This window comes from Aegilops tauschii, chromosome 4 (assembly GCF_002575655.3).
Source record: "Aegilops tauschii subsp. strangulata cultivar AL8/78 chromosome 4, Aet v6.0, whole genome shotgun sequence".
Taxonomy (NCBI): domain Eukaryota; kingdom Viridiplantae; phylum Streptophyta; class Magnoliopsida; order Poales; family Poaceae; genus Aegilops; species Aegilops tauschii.
Window position 1 is genome coordinate 324768121 of NC_053038.3, and position 21275 is coordinate 324789395.

Sequence of the window (21275 nt, forward strand, 5' to 3'; positions counted from 1 at the left end):
CATCTTCGATCCCTTTGTGCTCGTGCTGAAACCCCAACTAGCTTAGTTGAGGGCAAATCTTTAGATGAGCATGCTTGTTATGTGCGACACCGAATATCTGAAAAAGGGAAAATTCTATTGGGTCAAATTCATCGTTTGCAATGCTATGCTTGGAATTTATGTGAAATATATGATGTTACTTGTTGTTCTGAAAACCCTAAGAAACACCTCCCCTACCAATGTGAGTTTATTGATAATGGAATCCTATCTTCGTATGCTAAGTGTGTTTATAAATATTATGATGTTCAACAAATTGAAGAATTTGTTGCTTTTAAGGGTGCTTACGAAATTGCTTCTTTGATTGAAACGTATGATGCTACTCTTTACAAATCTGAAAATTTTGCCATACTTAAATATTGCTATGATAATTATGCTTCTAATGCCTATGTTGAACCATATATTCAGGACTACTGCGCTGTCCAAGAAGACACTAATATTTTGCAGGAGTCTATGGAAGAAGAAATTGATGAAACTGTGAGCTCGTTGGATGAAAAAGATGAGGAGGAGAGCGAAGAACAAAAGAAGGAAGAGCGGATTAGCTACCCGTGCCCACCTTCTAATGAGAGTAACTCTTCAACTCATACATTGTTTAATTTCCCTTCGTGCTTACCGAAGGATGATTGCTATGATGACTGTTATGATCCCGTTGATTCTTTTGAAATATCCCTTTTTGATGATGCTTACTATGCTTGTGGCCAAGATGCCAATATGAATTATGCTTATGGAGATGAACTTTCTATAGTTCCTTATGTTAAACATGAAATTGTTGCTATTGCACCCACGCATGATAGTCCTATTATCTTTTTGAATTCTCCCGACTACACTATTTCGGAGAAGTTTGCTTTTATTAAGGATTATATTGATGGGTTGCCTTTTACCGTTACACATGATGATTTTGATAGATATAATATGCATGTGCTTGCTACTCCTAATTGCAATTATTATGAGAGAGGAACTATATCTCCACCTCTCTATGTTTCCAACATGGTAAAATTGCAAGAAACTGTTTATACTATGCATTGGCCTTTACTATGCGTGCATGAATTGTTCTTTTATGACATGCCGATGCATAGGAAGAGAGTTAGACTTCGTTGTTGCATGATATATGTTGCTTTGTGCTCACTACTAAATTACAAATCATTGCTAATTAAAATTGGCTTTGATATACCTTGGGATCCGGGTGGATTCACTACTTGAGCACTATATGCCTAGCTTAATGGCTTTAAAGAAAGCACTGCCAGGGAGACAACCCGGAAGTTTTAGAGAGTCATTTATTTCTGTTGTGTGCTTTTATAAAGTTTGTATAATAAAAATAATGTGCCAAGGTTTGCCTTTAGGATGTTTGCAATGCTTGTTGGTTTGTACGGTGCAGGACAGAAACTTTGGCTGTAGTGTGCAATTTTACATTTTTTACTGGAACATAAAATGGTTCTGATTCTTTTTGCACTGTCTTTATATACAAATTGTTTATTTTTCCTAATTTTGGCAGAATTTTTCAAGTATCATAAGTATGGTGAATGTTCAGATTATTACAGACTGTTCTGTTTTAGACAGATTCTGTTTTTGATGCATAGTTTGCTTGTTTTGATGAAACTATCGATTTATATCAGTGGATTAAGCCATGAAAAAGTTATACTACAGTAGACACAATGAAAAAACAAAATATGAATTGGTTTGCAACAGTACTTAGAGTAGTGATTTGCTTTATTATACTAACGGATCCTACCGAGTTTTCTGTTGAAGTTTTGTGTGGATGAAGTGTTCGATGATCGAGAAGGTCTCGATGTGAGAAGAAGGAAGAGAGGAAAGAGCTCAAGCTTGGGGATGCCCGAGGCACCCCAAGTAAATATTCAAGGAGACTCAAGCGTCTAAGCTTGGGGATGCCCCGGAAGGCATCCCCTCTTTCTTCAACAAGTATCGGTATGTTTTCGGATTCGTTTCATTCATGTGATATGTGCAAATCTTGGAGCGTCTTTTGCACTTAGTTTTCATTTTTCTTTTATGCACCATGCTGGTATGAGATGGTCCTTGGTTGATTTATAGAATGCTCTTTGCACTTCACTTATATCTTTTGAGTATGGCTTTATAGAATGCTTCATGTGCTTCACTTATATCATTTGAAGTTTGGATTGCGTATTTCTCTTGACTTAGACAACCGCCATTTGTAGAATGCTCTTTTGCTTCACTTATATTTGTTAGAGCGTGGGCATATCTTTTGTAGAAAGAATTAAACTCTCTTGCTTCACTTATATCTATTTAGAGAGATGACAGGAATTGGTCATTCACATGGTTAGTCATAAAATCCTACATAAAAACTTGTAGATCACTGAATATGATATGTTTGATTCCTTGCAGTAGTTTTGCGATACAAAGGTGGTGATATTAGAGTCGTGCTAGTTGAGTAATTGTGAAATTGAGAAATACTTGTGTTGAGGTTTGCAAGTCCCGTAGCATGCACGTATGGTGAACCGTTATGTAACGAAGTTGGAGCATGAGGTATTTATTGATTGTCTTCCTTATGAGTGGCGGTCGGGGACGAGCGATGGTCTTTTCCTACCAATCTATCCCCCTAGGGGCATGCGTAGTAGTACTTTGCTTCGAGAGCTAATAAACTTTTGCAATAAGTATATGAGTTCTTTATGACTAATGTGAGTCCATGGATTATACGCACTCTCACCCTTCCATCAGTGCTAGCCTCTTCGGTACCGTGCATTGCCCTTTCTCACCTCGAGAGTTGGTGCAAACTTCGCCGGTGCATCCAAACCCCGTGATACGATACGCTCTGTCACACATAAGCCTCATTATATCTTCCTCAAAACAGCCACCATACCTACCTATCATGGCATTTCCATAGCCATTCCGAGATATATTGCCATGCAACTTCCATCATCATCATATACATGACTTGAGCATTCATTGTCATAATTGCTTTGCATGATCGTAAGATAGCTAGCATGATGTTTTCATGGCTTGTCCGTTTTTTGATGTCATTGCTACGCTAGATCATTGCACATCCCGGTACACCGCCGAAGGCATTCATATAGAGTCATATCTTTGTTCTAGTATCGAGTTGTAATATTGAGTTGTAAGTAAATAAAAGTGTGATGATCATCATTAGTAGAGCATTGCCCCAGTGAGGTAAGGATGATGGAGACTATGATTCCCCCACAAGTCGGGATGAGACTCCGGACGAAAAAAAAGAGAAGGCCCAAAAAAAACAAAAAAATGAGAGAAAAAGAGAGAAGGGGCAATGTTACTATCCTTTTACCACACTTGTGCTTCAGAGTAGCACCATGTTCTTCATATAGAGAGCCTCTTGATTTATCAGTTTCATATACTAGTGGGAATTTTCATTATAGAACTTGGCTTGTATATTCCAACGATGGGCTTCCTCAAATGCCCTAGGTCTTCATGAGCAAGCAAGTTGGATGCACACCTACTTAGTTTCAGTTTGAGCTTTCATATACTTATAGCTCTAGTGCATCCGTTGCATGGCAATCCCTACTCCTCACATTGACATCAATTGATGGGCATCTCCATAGCCCATTGATTAGCCGCGTCGATGTGAGACTTTCTCCTTTTTTGTCTTCTCCACATAACCCCCATCATCATATTCTATTCCACCCATAGTGCTATATCCATGGCTTGCGCTCATGTATTGTGTGAGGGTTGAAAAGGCTGAAGCACGTTAAAAAGTATGAACCAATTGCTCAGCTTGTCATCGGGGTTGTGCATGATTTGAATGCTTTGTGTGGTGAAGATGGAGCATAGCCAGACTATATGATTTTGTAGGGATGAGTTTTCTTTGGCTATGTTATTTCAATAAGACATAATTGCTTGGTTGGTATGCTTGAAGTATTATTGTTTTTATGTCAAATGATAGACTATTGCTTTGAATCACTCGTGTCTTAATATTCATGCCATGATTAGATATGTGATCAAGATTATGCTAGGTAGCATTCCACATCAAAAATTATCTTTTTTATCATTTACCTACTCGAGGACGAGCAGGAATTAAGCTTGGGGATGCTGATACGTCTCCGTCGTATCTATAATTTTTTATTGTTCCATGCCAATATTCTACAACTTTCATATACTTTTGGCAACTTTTTATACTATTCTTGGGGACTAACATATTGATCCAGTGCCCAGTGCCAGTTCCTGTTTGTTGCATGTTTTTGTTTCGCAGAATATCCATATCAAACGGAGTCCAAACGGGATAAAAATGGACGGAGAATATTTTTGGAATATTTGGAAAATTCCGGAAGAAGAATCAACGCGAGACGGTGCCCGAGGTGGCCACGAGGCAGGGGGCGCGCCTGCCCCCCTCGTGGGCCACCCGTAAGGCGGTTGATGCCCTTCTTCGGCCGCAAGAAAGCTAATTTTTAGGGAAAAATCACGACGAAGATTTCAGTCCAATCGGAGTTACGGATCTCCATATATATATACGAAACGGTGAAAGGGCAGCAGAGGAAAACGCAGAAACAGAGAGAGACAGAGAGACAGATCCAATCTCGGAGGGGCTCTCGCCCCTCCCACGCCATGGAGACCATGGACCAGAGGGGAAACCCTTCTCCCACCTAGGGAGAAGGTCAAGGAAGAAGAAGAAGGAGGGGGGCTCTCTCCCCCTTGCTTCCGGTGGCGCCGGAGGGCCACCGGGGCCATCATCATCACCGCAATCTTCACCAACAACTTCACCGCCATCATCACCAACTCTTCCCCCTCTATGCAGCGGTGTAACCTCTCTCTTACCCGTTGTAATCTCTACTTAAACATGGTGCTCAACGCTATATATTATTTCCCAATGATGTATGGCTATCCTATGATGTTTGAGTAGATCTGTTTTGTCCTATGGGTTATTTGATGATCAAGATTGGTTTGAGTTGCATGTTTTATTATTGGTGCTGTCCTATGGTGCTCTCCGTGTCGCACAAGCGTGAGGGATCCCCGCTGTAGGGTTTGCAATATGTTCATGATTTGCTTATGGTGGGTGGCGTGAGTGACAGAAGCACAGACCCGAGTAAGTAGGTTGTTTGCGTATGGGATAAAGAGGACTTGATGCTTTGATGCTATGGTTGGGTTTTACCTTAATGATCTTTAGTAGTTACGGATGCTTGCTAGAGTTCCAATCATAAGTGCATATGATCCAAGTAGAGAAAGTATGTTAGCTTATGCCTCTCCCTCAAATAAAATTGCGATAGTGATTACCGGTCTAGTTATCGATTGCCTAGGGACAAATAACTTTCTCGTAACAAAAAGCTCTCTACTAAAACTAATTTAGTTGTGTCTTTATCTAAACAGCCCCTACTTTTTATTTACATGCTCTTTATTATCTTGCAAACCTATCCAAAAACACCTACAAAGTACTTCTAGTTTCATACTTGTTCTAGGTAAAGCGAATGTCAAGCGTGCGTAGAGTTGTATCGGTGGTCGATAGAACTTGAGAGAATATTTGTTCTACCTTTAGCTCCTCGTTGGGTTCGACACTCTTACTTATCGAAAGAGGCTACAATTGATCCCCTATACTTGTGGGTTATCACCAAACTTGTTCATCAGCACGTTTGTATACTAGAATCTGCAATTCCATCTGCTTAGAATAGAGTACACTCTGTTTTTTTGCTACAGAGGTACCTTTTTTCACTATTACAGACAGATGATGTTGCTTTGCAACAGATAGATAGTACATTTTTCTTCATTGCTAGCATTGATCCCGTTGATGCCGATGGCAAGTTCTAACATTCTTTGCGCACACTGCTGGCAACTACACTGTCTTACGTAGATATGTCTGACTTTCAGAGAGAGCGACTCGTGTAAACTATGTTCTGATGACAATTTATGTCCGCTGACTGTAGATCAGTGGATGGCAACTTACCAACTTTTCCCTGTATAGTGTGGATGGCAACTACAGTGCTCTCATACCCGTTATGTTGATTTTTCATAGATATATGCTAGTGATGGCAACTTTGCCTGCTCAACATATATAGATGTCCTACTTGTTTTGGATGGCAGTTATGACCACCTGGCGCACTGTCAGCGTGACTTGACCGACATCCACATGGCAACATTCTTTTATTTGTGCATCAATTTTCCCAACTGTCAGCTTCTAGTGCACTTACTTAGTTCATTTTAGGATGGCAACTTCATTACCACTCAGGTTGCACTCATGTCTTCTTTTGGCATTTTGCAGCACCATGGTTCGGAACGCCCCTAACCCCGACGATGATGACTTCATGCCTCCCAGAGCTGAAGTTGTGGGTGGTGCTAATCACAATGCAAATAAGGTATGTACAATCCACATGACTCTATCTCTCTCCATTTTAAACATGTTTGTTTGTGATGGTGCCAACCCCTAAGCCCCTATTATCTCCTTTTTAACTTAAATTTCGCACATGCATTGAACAACACAAAGCCGCGCGCAACAGGGGATCACATGAACATCTAACATAACTGTATGAAGATTTCGATGATGCCCAGAAAGAAGTTGCAAAGGAAATGGGGATGCAGGCGTTGATGAACATTCAGCGCACCAACTTGGATAACCCCATGTGCGACTGGTTTGCGAGGTTATACCATCCGGACAAGAGGGAATTTGTCATACCAGGACGTGGTAGGATTCCATTAGATGAGGAATCTGTTTTCAATACACTTGGTGTCCCCAATGGCGGCATGGATGTCCCATACAAGGTTGATACGAAAGTGCAAGCACGTCTTTTTCCTGAAATGTTCCCTGGGCTTACGTCCCTCCCGGCGAACTCTGCTTTTGCGAATATGCTTGGTGCGATGGAAACAAGCGACGATGATTTCAAGAGGAAGCTGCTCATGTACTTGATCTCAAATGTCTTTGCTCCCACGACATCGTTACGCCCCGGCAGCAGATGCTTCCCTGTTTTGGTATGAATTTTTGTCCTGCACCCGATTGAACCTTACCTACTTAATCATATATTTATTTCGTAGCTTTCAAGTTCATTTTCTCCTTTTTTTACCAACATAATGCTGCAGCTTACGCTTTTTTCCTTGTTCTTTTTGTCATTTTCTCTATCTCGCAGGACCAAATAGGGAATGTTGCCAACATGAACTGGTGCAAGTTCATAGTTGGTTTATTCACACTTCACTATCCAATAAAATGTACAACAAAGGCTGCCGGCTGCATCTGATGGCAAGTTTACTTCATGCCAAACCATCTGACTTTTCCACTCTGAGTCACCCCACTCCCCCACTCAGCAGTGTTTTCTTACTCCTTTTTCGCATTACAAGCTATTTTTTTGTGCAGTGCCTTGACCTGCATGTCTCACATTTTCTTTTCAGCTCATGTATGTCGATAAACTTGACATCAGCACTGTCAACCTTAACCCAGTTGGCGGACTCCCTCCACCACACAAGTTTGCTGCGTGTGCTTGGACTGATGCCGCAATCAAGGTTTTTCTCGCTGCGGACAGGAAGCCCGATGGGACGTTTGGCAAGCTATAGGCTAGTACTTTTACCCGCACTTTTCCATCCCCACATTCACATTCTAACTATGTGGCAACTTCATACTAACCATCTGCTTTTCCAACTGTTATTTTCCTTATTTTCACTTATCGTACACGCCAACTTGGCCACTTTTTTACTTTGCATCCATTTTTACTTATATGTCACCTAATCACGACTGGCAACACATATTGTATCTAGCAATGCCAACTTCATTGCTCCAATCATGCACACTTCTACACTGCGACACGCATGGCTGGTTACATTACTACATTAAATAATGTCATTTTTTCCAATGTTCCGGGTCGTTGGTTCTTACTTTCTTTGCTCATACTCATGGTGTCTCACAAGTTCAAACTGAAGTTACCAACCTAAGTTTTTCATGTCTGAGTGATATCTTCTTACTGACTTTTCAAACCTGCTACCTTTTCTTCTTCTTTTCAACTTATGGGAGAACACAACGTTGATTACAGCTTCTTTGGGGGCCCCGACAACTTCAGCAAATGGATGGATGGTCACACAAATGCTTCATGCCCTTTAACTGTAAGTACCACACAACTTTTTCTGATGCATCATTTTTCCAAGATAGTCCATACTCCTGGCTGAGAAGTTTGGTCTCTCTCCCATTTTCTTCGTGTTTTCCAAATGCAGGCACGCAGTAACATTGAGAATCTTGTTGGACAGTTTGCGTCCGGTATGACCAACCTCCTTGGCAACCTTGTATGGGGTTGGACTGCAATGTCGGCTGGTGACGGAGAAGAAGTTGCCAACCAGTTTCGTTCTTTTGTTCGCGGTGGCACTTCTCGTCCAACTGGATCTAGGGGCAGATATGACCACAATGATTCGCAAGAGGTACCCCCCAGCGATGAAGATTTATCAGTTGACGATAGTGACTACGACGATGATGACCAGCAAGACGACACCCGTAATGATGGCGATAACAGAATGGACGACACTGAGCATGACACGTCGTCTGAGCACAATCGCGGAGGTGCTGAACAATCCACTGGACAGGGATTGGGTGGGCATCCTGGTACTGAAGCCTCCAAAAGGGATAGGGATGCACAAGATGCGGACCATCAAGCTGCTTCCAAAAGGACAAAGTTGGACCCCGTTGCTGCTAGAAAGAGGTATAATTTGTGTTCATTATTATTTCTTGCAATTTTAAATCATTTATTATTATTATACCTATTTCTGCTTCATCGTTCTCCCTCCGCGACTAATGTTTTTTGTTTTTCTTGTAGGGAGGCAACCGCTGGTGGAAGAGTGGCCATAGAGAAAATTGTCCAACAGCCTTCCAGATCTTCTGCTCGTGCATGCAAGGCTCATACGGCTACACGTTCATCTCCTCGCTTTGCGTCCTCCAACATGGGTGATCCGGTTGTTCTTGAGGACATGAGGGATGCAGGGAAAAGGTTAGCACTACGGCATACACACATTTAAGTGTTATGTTTTTGTATGGCTAGTTTTACAGACACTACATGGCAACTTCTAGTTGTCCATACATGGCAACCTTGTACCTTACACACTTATGTCACCTCCCACATTTTGCCCTCATACCCGCTAAGGTGGCAACTTTACTTCCCTACATTTTCTTGTACCATACGTGGCAACTTTCGGGTAGCCGCCATGTGGTAACTTTAACCCTACAGAAATGGCTTTTTATTACTATCTTCTCATCCACAACATGTCCACTATTTTTTTCTGCTTGACCTTATTTTCATTCATACTTACAAATCATTAACCACATGGCAACTTTTCAACTTCTTTGATACTACCAACATTTTTTCACTGTTTCCAGCCCTTTAATCTTCATTTTACTCCATGGAAAATTTTATTTACGACTTTCATGCACGGTAACTTACAGCCTTTCTATTTTACTACTTTACTTGCATGCAGGCTAAAGAAGAGAAGCAATCAACCTGGTCATATGGCTAAATCTAAGAAAAAAGACCCATTGGAGCGCATGCACGCTAAGCTTTCTTCATCTGACAATGTGGACTTTGTCAAAGCACCTGCTGTCACTAGTTCTGATGCACCGGCTAAGTTGTTGTCATCCATTGCTGTCGCGTTGACCGACAATGAAGGTGCAGGATCAGGGGGCTCTGATGAATTGATCTCCCCAAGAGCAGCGGAGGTTGCGCCGACATTGGTATCCATGGGGCTCGAAGGTAGCCCAGCAGTGTCTGATCCTGTGCACCAAACGCAGCAGCCTAAGGTGCATGTGCCAAACACTACTGTTGGTACGTCTGAGCGACCTCGGTCAGTAGGTAAAGATTGCACAAGTCGGCCGCCGCAACTACTGTGGAAAACAAGGGTCCGGTAGTCACTCAACAAGAACATCAGGCTGGACCGCATGATCGCACCGCTCATCCGCACACTGTTTCCAAAGCTGCTTCACTAGTAGCTGACAAGAAAACAGCAAAACAGGCAGTCGGTACCAGGAAGAGCCCTCAGAACAAACCTGATCAGTCAGGCAATGTGCATGGTCAGGACACAGGGTATGTGCCTGCTTCAACCTTGTTCCCGCCTGCCCCCCAGGGCAAGACTGGCGATCCAGTTCAGACAAACGTACTTGGAGGTGGAACGGTCCGGGAACCGATAGTCTATCACAAAGAAAAGATTCATCTCAATCCAACGCTCAAGCACACACGTGTCCCACTGGATATGGGTGTCCCTTAAACTCCAAGAGTTGACCATCCCGTAAAAGGGACAGCCAAGAAGGTGCTTATTGATATTCCGGACACGACTCCGCGCCCCACTTCCAAGCCTAAGGATGTCGGATCAGTCGACAAGGACATCTTTGTTGATCTGTCCCCGTTGGCAGTGTCTCTTTGTGTGATTGAAAAGCAGAATGAGCACGAGGGCAGGCACCCTATGGCTTTCACGCCACCACTGTTCAACCTCGGAATTGCTTTGAGCCAGCCAATCGAGCCAGTTGATGTTATCCCAGTGTCATATGCATTCCCGTCCCAGCCGGACCAGATGATGGCGCATCCAATTGTTGATGGCAGAAAGGCTGTCAAATTTGCAGAGCCTATTGTTCAAGGTATTACCCACATAATACTATTGCGTTAGCAACTTTCTTTTTTTGTTGGCAATTCCAACACATTTTACTCCGTGTGTCCATTGCCCTATTTTGTTCTCTATTGTCTATTAACTGTATGGCCGTTTACAAATTGCCTTCCTCACAAGTTTGTTTACCACACGCAGGATCACCTATGGAGATATCATCATCAATGAAAAAAAGCAGACAAAAGCCCCTTCTAGCTCACCTGTTACACATGCTACCACTTCTGTTGATGTGCACAGCAGTGCCACCCCAGGTTCTGTGCGGCAGGCAAGGGTTGTGCAACCCCCCCGGAAGTGGACTCTGAACCTCCAATAAAGGCCACAAAGCAACAACAAGCACTTTACGATATCGTTGGGCGTTTTGGAAATGCGCGAAGCAACAACAAGCATATGAATGGAATCAGAGAGTAAGATGCTTCTCATCCTCCACTTCTTCTCCCAACTTTTTTAGTTCAGACCCTTCTTCATGTGTACCACTCTTTTTATTTTTTATTGCTCATTTATTCCAGCTCATGTTTGGACAGAACTAAGGTCATCAACTGCTATGAGATGTTTGTTCACATGGATGATCTCGCTGAGTCCCTGATGCCTACCAGCAGACTATCCCAGAATGTTATCTCCGCGGGTATTGGCTTCATCAACAGCCACGTCGACATCCATCCCGATAAGATCATTATGACCACAACCATCACCAGTAGGATTTTTTATGGCGACTTCTCTCACAAACAAATTCATAAAGCGTTCACCTAGCATGGTGAATTCAAGCTCACACTGAAGAAATTTGTGTGTACCCTTTCCTTTTCAGTTGTTGAAACCTTTTTCCACTACTGCTTATTTTGCTTGTACCATATGGTCAACATGTTGCATCCCATTACCCCCTTCACCCACTGTCACACAACTGTTCTTTTAGTATTACCTCCCTATTTTGTTAACTATTCCTTACAGTTCTTTTACTTTTGACACCTTTTTCCGGGAAATGTGCAGGTGATGTTCACGTTGTTTCAAGAGCTTGCTCCCAATGACCCACACGACAAAGCTGGTCACTACTACACGATTTGCATCAACTTGGCGAAGCAACGCTTCGATGTTCTCGACTCAGTCCGTTCGAGAGATGACGAGTCGCTTCGCTCCCACGCAGAGTTTTTCATGAACAACTTGAAGGAAACCTGGGCGCGTCACTACAGTGGCTCCAAGGTCCAGATCAAAGATTTCCCTATCGAGTATGTGAAGTCCAAAAAGCAGGGAAACACGTAAGATTCTGCCCTTCTTTCCATTTTCCATGTGTACGGCTAATTCACACAGGTTTACATGTCATTTTGCTCCATTTTCTTGTTCTTGTTGGAGGCACCTTTATTGTGTCAATCACAGCAACTTTGTCTCCACGCATGTCAATCCAATTTTCTGATGGCAGGTTTAGTTATAGGAACATGGCAATTTCACTTCATACTGCATGGAAACTTTAGTTACATGACCATGGCAACTTCACTACATAGTGCACGTCAACTTCAGTTGTAGGACCATGGCAACTTCACTTCATACTACATGACAACTTTATATACAGGACCATGGCAATTCCAACACATACTTCATGGCAACTTCATCCCCAAATTGATGACATGGCTTCATTCCTAGGGGCATGGCAATTTCTGCCAACATTACAACATGCTCCCAAACCCCCATCCGACGTCACTTCTTCCCCTTTGTGCTTAATATGAATAGTACACTACATATAAACTACCATTTTTCCTTACCTACTTTACATGGCAACTTCATTTTCTAACTGCGTTCTCCAACATTTACTACTTTGCCGCTGACATTTCTCACAACCATGTCATTTTCAAATAGCTCAACATGGTAATTTTTTCACTACCACACATTACCTAAATGTTTTTTACTCATCACATAAAATCCTTTTTTGCACTAGCACCCATGCCATAATAACCTTTGTACCATATTTTCTGCTTCTTTTAGCATGGAAACTTCTAACTTATTTTATTTTACCCTTGTTTCCATATTGCTCACTGAAACCAGCTACGACTGTGGTCTCTACACCCTCGAATATCTTGCAAAGTGGGAAGGCAGGAAGGCGCCAACTTTGAACAAAGAAATAGTCGCAGAGCTTAGGAATATTTATTTGTGGAATTGGGTCACGACTGTCGATTTCAACAAGCGGGAGGGTGCACTGGCTTGGTTGGAGTCTGATGTTAAAGCTGCTATCAAGAGATACAAGTGAGTGCACAAGATAATGAAACACTACTGTTTTTACCTATGTACTTACATTCAATGTTCGGATGAATGTAAGGTACTGCGCCCCTATTTCCCTCTCCTTTGTTTTCTTTTTCACTATCACTGTCATTCTTGTAACTGCACAATACCATCGTTTCTGTCGTGAACCTTTTGTGCTTGTATTTTACAACATATAACTTCAATGCCAAACCTCATTTCCGTCAGTGGGCCGGCCTGTCACGCTTGTGCTAACATTTCATTTTTTGTCGTTACATCACTTTTAGATCATATAGTTTGTCATAAGGGTGTCAATTTTTGTAGTTTTCTGTTCCGCAAAGGCCCGTTGTCACGACAGTCTCCTTTCTTCAAAATGTCAAGTAAACATCAGTTGTTCGATGCAACACTTTTTTGCAATTAGCTCTTCATTTTTTACGCTGATCATAGTTGCAATTTAGTGGCACCTTTTCCTCAAAACTCACACCTCTTTTCCAGCATGGGGTTAATACATTTTTTCAAGCAACATGGCAAATTTTCATGTCTGCTCACAATGACAACTAAGTTTTTTGATTTTTGAAATGCTAAATGCCACCAAATTGACGTGGAGGCATGTACAGTTTACGATAAGCACAATCATTCCAAATTTTCCAAATGCATACCCCGTTAGTTGTCCCACTTTTCACAGATCCTAAGCTTTTTGTTACTCTTTGCCATAGTTGACTAACTACATTTTGTGTAGCAACGTGACGACTTTCATGTCTTTTTCCCATACCACAACGAATGTCTTTAAGTTTTAACGATAAACGACATGTCAACTATGGAAAAACTTACACCTCTTTTCCGGCGTGGGGTTAATACATTTTTTCAAGAAACATGGCAACTTTTCATGTCTACTCACAATGATAACTATGTTTTTTGATTTTTGAAATGCTAAATGCCACCAAATTGACGCGGACGCATGTACATTTTACTATAAGCACAATCATTCCAAATTTTCCAAACGCATACCCCGCTAGTTGTCCCACTTTCCACAGAGCATGAGCTTTCTGTTACTCTTTGCCATAGTTGACTAACTACATTTTGTGTAGCAACGTGGCAACTTTCATGTCTTTTTCCCATACCACAACGAATGTCTTTAATTTGTAACGATAAACGACACCAAATTGCCGTGGACGCACCTACAGTTTATCATTCAGCCAATCATTCCAAATTTTTAATACACACAACCTTCTAGCTGACTCACTTTTCTAAGTAGCCCAAGCTTCCGCCGTTGTCTTCTTTGTAGGCTTCTTGTGCTTTGCTTGGATCTCGAGTGTTGACTTGTATCTTATCTGTTTTGGTCGCCCTTTAGTGACTGTCCTTGGAGGGTTCCTCACGTGCGTGTGTGTGTCGGATGATCCGGAACCAACCTCCGAGTTTTCTGTTGATGGCCCTGTTGACGTAGGAGCAGTCTTGCTTTTCTTTGGGAATCGATGTAGTGCCTCCTCCTCCATTCTCCTCTTGATTGACTCCAATTCTCTTTCTAGCGCGTTTGTGTGCCTCTCAACTGCTCTACTCATCACATCATATTTGCAAGCCTCATCCGCTATGTTGGTAAATCTCCTTGTCATTACCACATGCCTGACTGTTTCCATAGTTGTGTTGGGCCCATCTTCATGCTCTGCGAGTACTTGCTGTGAGCCATGCTGGCAGAGTGCTTCATCTGCGTTCCAAGACCAACGCTCAAGAATGTACCTTGGTGGCACCTGTTTCACGCCATTCATGTCCATTACCCTTAGAATATGGCAGCAGATCACACCATCTCTTTCAAACTTGCAGCATTGACAGTAATACACCCCTTCTGCTATGTACGTCGTCACCATGTAGTTTCTTCCTTTGTCCTGGTCTTCGGCTTCGGAGTCCGACATGTCCCGCATGGTGCAAACCTTGTACGTGAAGTCGCCGACTTGAAACACGGTGTAACCGGTTGATAGCCTTAGCTCCCATTGGAACCTGCAGTTTTTTTATTTTGCATTACAAGTTAGCTCACCCAAAAGCAGCTACATACGTGCGCGGCCTCACCGTGCACTCATGGCAATTTCATTGAATCACAAATGGCAACTCCAGTTATTCATGGATGGCAACTTAAGACATCTAAACATGGCATTTTCCACTGATGAAAGCATTGCAAGCCTTACCACTACAGGAAGCATGCCAACTTAAGTCCTCCAATCATGCCATTTTTCATAGTGCCATAAGCATGATACGTTTTATTTGTAACAGCTAGCATGGCAACTTTTCACCATACAAAACATGGTACACGTTTTACTGACAAAACCATAACAAGTTTCAATGTCCCACATTGGCAAATTAGAGCTAAGTCTTTCTGCAAACATGGCAACTAACACTTCTACATGATGGCAACTACAGTCATTTATACATGGCAAGTTCACATAGCAAATTCAACAAGTTTCAAATCCAACCATTGTTCGTCCACCACTCATCTGTCATTCGGACATAGACATGGTAACTTCTGTTTACACCAGCATTGCAAGTTTTACTTTGTTAGAGCATGCATGGCAACTTGTACCATGCAACACATGGCACGGGTTTGCTGATAAAATCACAACAAAATTCATTGACAAACCATGTCAAGTTTAGAGCTAAGTCTTTACACAAACATGGCAACTATTTCTGCTACGTAATGGCAACATAGGTCATTCATGCATGGCAAGTTCACATGTCTATTTTCAATAAGTATCCATCATCATCATTGTTCATCTACCATGCAACTACCATTCAAACTACAAAATGGTAACCACTGTTAAAACCAGCATGGCATCTACATGTGCACCCAACATGCCAATCAGTTCTATGAACAAGCATGTCAATACCTTTGTACACCCAATATAGCAACTAAATTTAAACTACTAAGTGAACCAACTATTTCCTTTACAAAACCCCGATAACCATGAATGCAAAAAACCTTACTTGTGGAATATTTGTTGGGTATAAACCTTCATCATTTGTCTCTCCAATGGGTTACACGTGAGCATCCTTGCGTTCTTTAGAGCTGTGTTTGCCAACGCTTGTAGCTCTGCACCCAATTTTTTTTGCTGAATTGCATTGTACTGCTGCACAAACCTAAGAATTGAGTTCCCTGGGTTCACATATCTCTTCACCACTGCGTTGAAACCTTCGCTACACTGGGTTGTTTGCAGAAAGGGATAGAAGCCCTGCATGAAATAAGCTGGCACCCAAAACTTCCTCTTCTCCCAAAGGTTTTGTAGTGTTTCATTGTCTTGAACCTGGTATTTATCTATCATTGCTTTCCAGCTTTGCTCGAATTCTTCCGGTGTCAAACTATGGTCAACACACAATTCAAATGCTTTGTGCAGTTCCGGTCTTTCAGCAAAAAAGGGACCCAACGTTTCTTCTGCTTTCTTAATAACATGCCACCTATAGTGCATGTGTATTGTGTTAGGGAACACTTCCTCAATACCACATAACGAAATCCTGGTCTGTCATGATGTTCATCGGTTCAAGCCCGCCCATGCATTCCTTGAAAGTCTTGAATAGCCAAATATAACTACCAGCATCCTCGTTCCTAATAAACCCACACCCGAACTGCAGCGATTGGCTGTGGTTGTGAAGGAAATATGCCCTAGAGGCAATAATAAAGTTGTTATTTATATTTCCTTATATCATGATAAATGTTTATTATTCATGCTAGAATTGTATTAACCGGAAACTTAGTACATGTGTGAATACATAGACAAACAGAGTCTCACTAGTATGCCTCTACTTGACTAGCTTGTTGAATCAAAGATGGTTAAGTTTCCTAGCCATAGACATGAGTTGTCATTTGATTAACGGGATCACATCATTAGAGAATTATGTGATTAACTTGACCCATTCCGTTAGCTTAGCACTTGATCGTTTAGTATATTGCTATTGCTTTCTTCATGACTTATACATGTTCCTATGACTATGAGATTATGCAACTCCCGAATACTGGAGGAACACTTTGTGTGCTACCAAACGTCACAACATAACTGGGTGATTATAAAGGTGATCTACAGGTGTCTCCGATGGTACTTGTCGATTTGGCATAGATCAAGATTAGAATTCGTCACTCGGATTGTCAGAGAGGTATCTCTGGGCCCTCTCGGTAATGCACATCACTATAAGCCTTGCAAGCAATGTGATTAATGAGTTAGTTGGAGGGCTGATGCATTACGGAACGAGTAAAGAGACTTGCCGGTAACGAGATTAAACTAGGTATTGAGATACCGACGATCGAATCTCGGGCAAGTAACATACCGATGACAAAGGGAACAACGTATGTTGTTATGCGGTTTGACCGATAAAGATCTTCATAGAATATGTGGGAGCCAATATGAACATCCAGGTTCCGCTATTGTTTATTGACCGGAAACGTGTCTCGGTCATGTCTACATAGTTCTCGAACCCGTAGGGTCCGCACGCTTAACATTCGGTGACGATCGGTATTATGAGTTTATGTGTTTTGATGTACGAAGGTTGTTTGGAGTCCCGGATGTGATCACAGACATGACGAGGAGTCTCGAAATGGTCGAGACATAAAGATCAATATATTGGATGGCTATGTTTGGACACCGGAATGGTTCGGGGTGAGTTCGGGCATTTACCGGAGTACCGGGAGGTTACCGGAACCCCCCGGGGAGTATATGGGCCTTATCGGGCCTTAGTGGAATAGAGGAGAAGAAGGCCAAGGTGGAGGGCACGCCCCCCTAGCCCAATCCGAATTGGGTGGGGGCCGGCCCCCCTTTCCTTCCCTCTCTCTCCCCCTTCCTTCTCTCCTACTCCAACAAGGGAAAGGGGGAATCCTACTCCCACCGGGAGTAGGACTCCCCCCTTGGGCGCGCCTAGGAGGCCGGCCCTCTCCCCCTCCTCCACTCCTTTATATATGGGGGAGGGGGGCACCCCATAGACACACAAGTTGATCATTGATCTCTTAGCCATGTGCGGTGCCCCCCTCCACCATAATCCACCTCGGTCATATCGTATCAGTGCTTAGGCGAAGCCCTGTGCCGGTAGCTTCATCATCACTGTCATCACGGCGTCATGCTGACGAAGCTCTCCCTCGACACTCTGCTGGATCGTGAGTTTGTGGGACGTCACCGAGCCAAACGTGTGCAGATCGCAGAGGTGCCGTACTTTCGGTACTAGGATCAGTCGATCGTGAAGATGTACGACTACATCAACCACGTTGTCATAACGCTTCCACTTACGGTCTATGAGGGTACGTGGAGAACACTCTCCCCTCTCATTGCTATGCATCACCATGATCTTGCGTGTGCGTAGGATTTTTTTTGAAATTACTACGTTCCCCAACGGTGGCATCCGAGCCAGGTTTATGCGTAGATGTTATATGCACGAGTAGAACACAAGTGAGTTGTGGGCGATAACATTCATACTTCTTACGAGCATGTCATACTTTGATTCGGCGGTATTGTTGGATGAAGCGGCCCGGACCGATATTACGTGTACGCTTACGCGAGACTGGTTGTACCGACGTGCTTCGCACACAGGTGGCTGGCGGGTGTCAGTTTCTCCAACTTTAGTTGAATCGAGTGTGGCTACGCCCGGTCCTTGTTGAAGGTTAAAACAACACATACTTGACGAAAAATCGTTGTGGTTTTGATGCGTAGGTAAGAACGGTTCTTGCTCAGCCCGTAGCAGCCACGTAAAACTTGCAATAACAAAGTAGAGGACATCTAACTTGTTTTTGCAGGGCATGTTGTGATGTGATATGGTCAAGACATCATGCTAAATTTTATTGTATGAGATGATCATGTTTTGTAATGGAGTTATCGGCAACTGGTAGGAGCCTGATGTCTACTACACAACCTTCTTCTTGTAGACGTTGTTGGGCCTCCACGTGCAGAGGTTTGTAGGACAGTAGCAAATTTCCCTCAAGTGGATGACCTAAGGTTTATCAATCCGTGGGAGGCGTAGGATGAAGGTGGTCTCTCTCAAACAACCCTACAACCAAATAACAAAGAGTCTCTTGTGTCCCCAACACACCCAATACAATGGTAAATTGTATAGGTGCACTAGTTCGGCGAAGAGATGGTGATACAAGTGCAATATGGATGGTAGATATGGGTTTTTGTAAACTGAAAATATAAAAACAGCAAGGTAACTAATGATAAAAGTGAGCGTAAACGGTATTGCAATGCTAGGAAACAAGGCCTAGGGTTCATACTTTCACTAGTGCAAGTTCTCTCAACAATAATAACATAATTGGATCATATAACTATCCCTCAACATGCAACAAAGAGTCACTCCAAAGTCACTAATAGCGGAGAACAAACGAAGAGATTATGGAAGGGTCGAAACCACCTCAAAGTTATTTTTTCCGATCAATCCATTGGGCTATTCCTATAAGTGTCACAAACAGCCCTAGAGTTCATAGTAAAATAACACCTTAAGACACCCATCAACCAAAACCCTAATGTCACCTAGATACTCCAATGTCACCTCAAGTATCCGTGGGTATGATTATACGATATGCATCACACAATCTCAGATTCATCTATTCAACCAACACACAGAACCTCAAAGAGTGCCCCAAAGTTTCTACCGGAGAGTCAAGACGAAAACGTGTGCCAACCCCTATGCATAGGTTCATGGGCGGAACCCGCAAGTTGATCACCAAAACATACATCAAGTGAATCAATAGAATAACCCATTGTCACCATGGTTATCCCACGCAAGACATACATCAAGTGTTCTCAAATCATTAAAAGAGTCAATCCGATAAGATAACTTCAAAGGGGAAACTCAATCCATCACAAGAGAGTAGAGGGGGAGAAACATCATAAGATCCAACTATAATAGCAAAGCTCGCGATACGTCAAGATCGTATCACCTCAAGAACACGAGAGAGAGAGAGATCAAACACATAGCTACTAGTACATACCCTCAGCCCCAAGGGTGAACTACTCCCTCCTCGTCATGGAGAGCGCCGGGATGATGAAGATGGCCACCGGTGAGGGTTCCCCCCTCCGGCAGGGTGCCGGAACAGGGTCCCGATTGGTTTTTGGTGGCTATAGAGGCTTGCGGCGGCGGCACTCCCGATCTATTCTGTTCCCCGATCGTTTTAGGGTATATGGAGATATATAGGCGAAAGAAGTCGGTAAGGGGAGCCATGAGGGGCCCACGAGGGTGGAGGGCGCGCCCCCTGCCTCGTGCCCTCCTCGTTGATCCCCTGACGTGCACTCCAAGTCTCCCGTATTGCTTTCTTTCCAAAAATAACTTTTCCGAAGGTTTCATTCCGTTTGGACTCCGTTTGATATTCCTTTTCTGCGAAACATTGAAACAAGAAGAAAAACAGAAACTGGCACTGGGCTTTGGGTTAATAGGTTAGTCCCAAAAATAATATAAAAGTGTTTAATAAAGCCCATAAACATCCAAAACAGATAATATAATAGCATGGAACAATAAAAAATTATAGATACGTTGGAGACGTATCAGAGCCATATGGTTGTCGCTTTATTGTATGAAATGCAATCGCCATGTAATTGCTTTACTTTATCACTAAGCGGTAGCGATAGTCATAGAAGCAATAGTTGGCGAGACGACAACGATGCTACGATGGAGATCAAGGTGTCGCACCGGTGACGATGGTGATCATGACGGTGCTTTGCAGATGGAGATCAAAGGCACAAGATGATGATGGCCATATCATATCACTTATATTGATTGCATGTGATGTTTATCCTTTATGCATCTTATTTTGCTTAGTTCGACGGTAGCATTATAAGATGATCTCTCACTAAATTTCAAGGTATAAGTGTTCTCCCTGAGTATGCACCGTTGCGACAGTTCTTCATGCTGAGACACCACGTGATGATTGGGTGTGATAAGCTCTACGTTCACATACAACGGGTGCAAGCCAGTTTTGCACACGCAAAATACTCGGGTTAAACTTGACGAGCCTAGCATATGCAGATATGGCCTCGGAACACTGAGACTGAAAGGTCGAGCGTGAATCATATAGTAGATATGATCAACATAGTGATGTTCAGCATTGAAAACTACTCCATCTCACGTGATGATCGGACATGGTTTAGTTGATATGGATCACGTGATCATTTAGATGACTAGAGGGATGTCTATCTAAGTGGGAGTTCTTTAGTAATATGATTAATTGAACTTTAATTTATCATGAACTTAGTCCTGATAGTATTTGCATAACTATGTTGTAGATCAATAGCTCGCGATGTAGCTCCCGGTTTATTTTTGATATGTTCCTAGAGAAAAATAAGTTGAAAGATGATAGTAGCAATGATGCGGACTTGGTCCGTGATCTGAGGATTATCCTCATTGCTGCACAGAATAATTATGTCCTTGATGCATCGCTAGGTGACAGACCTATTGCAGGAGCAGATGCAGACGTTATGAACGTTTGACAAAGCTCGGTATGATGACTACTTGATAGTTTAAGT

At 42.7% G+C, this 21275-nt stretch overlaps 1 pseudogene; it reads left to right on the forward strand.

Annotated features, from left to right (window-relative positions):
* Nucleotides 1-6230: 6230 nt before the first annotated feature.
* LOC109765579 (uncharacterized) lies at nt 6231-12811 on the forward strand (annotated as a pseudogene).
* Nucleotides 12812-21275: the final 8464 nt, after the last annotated feature.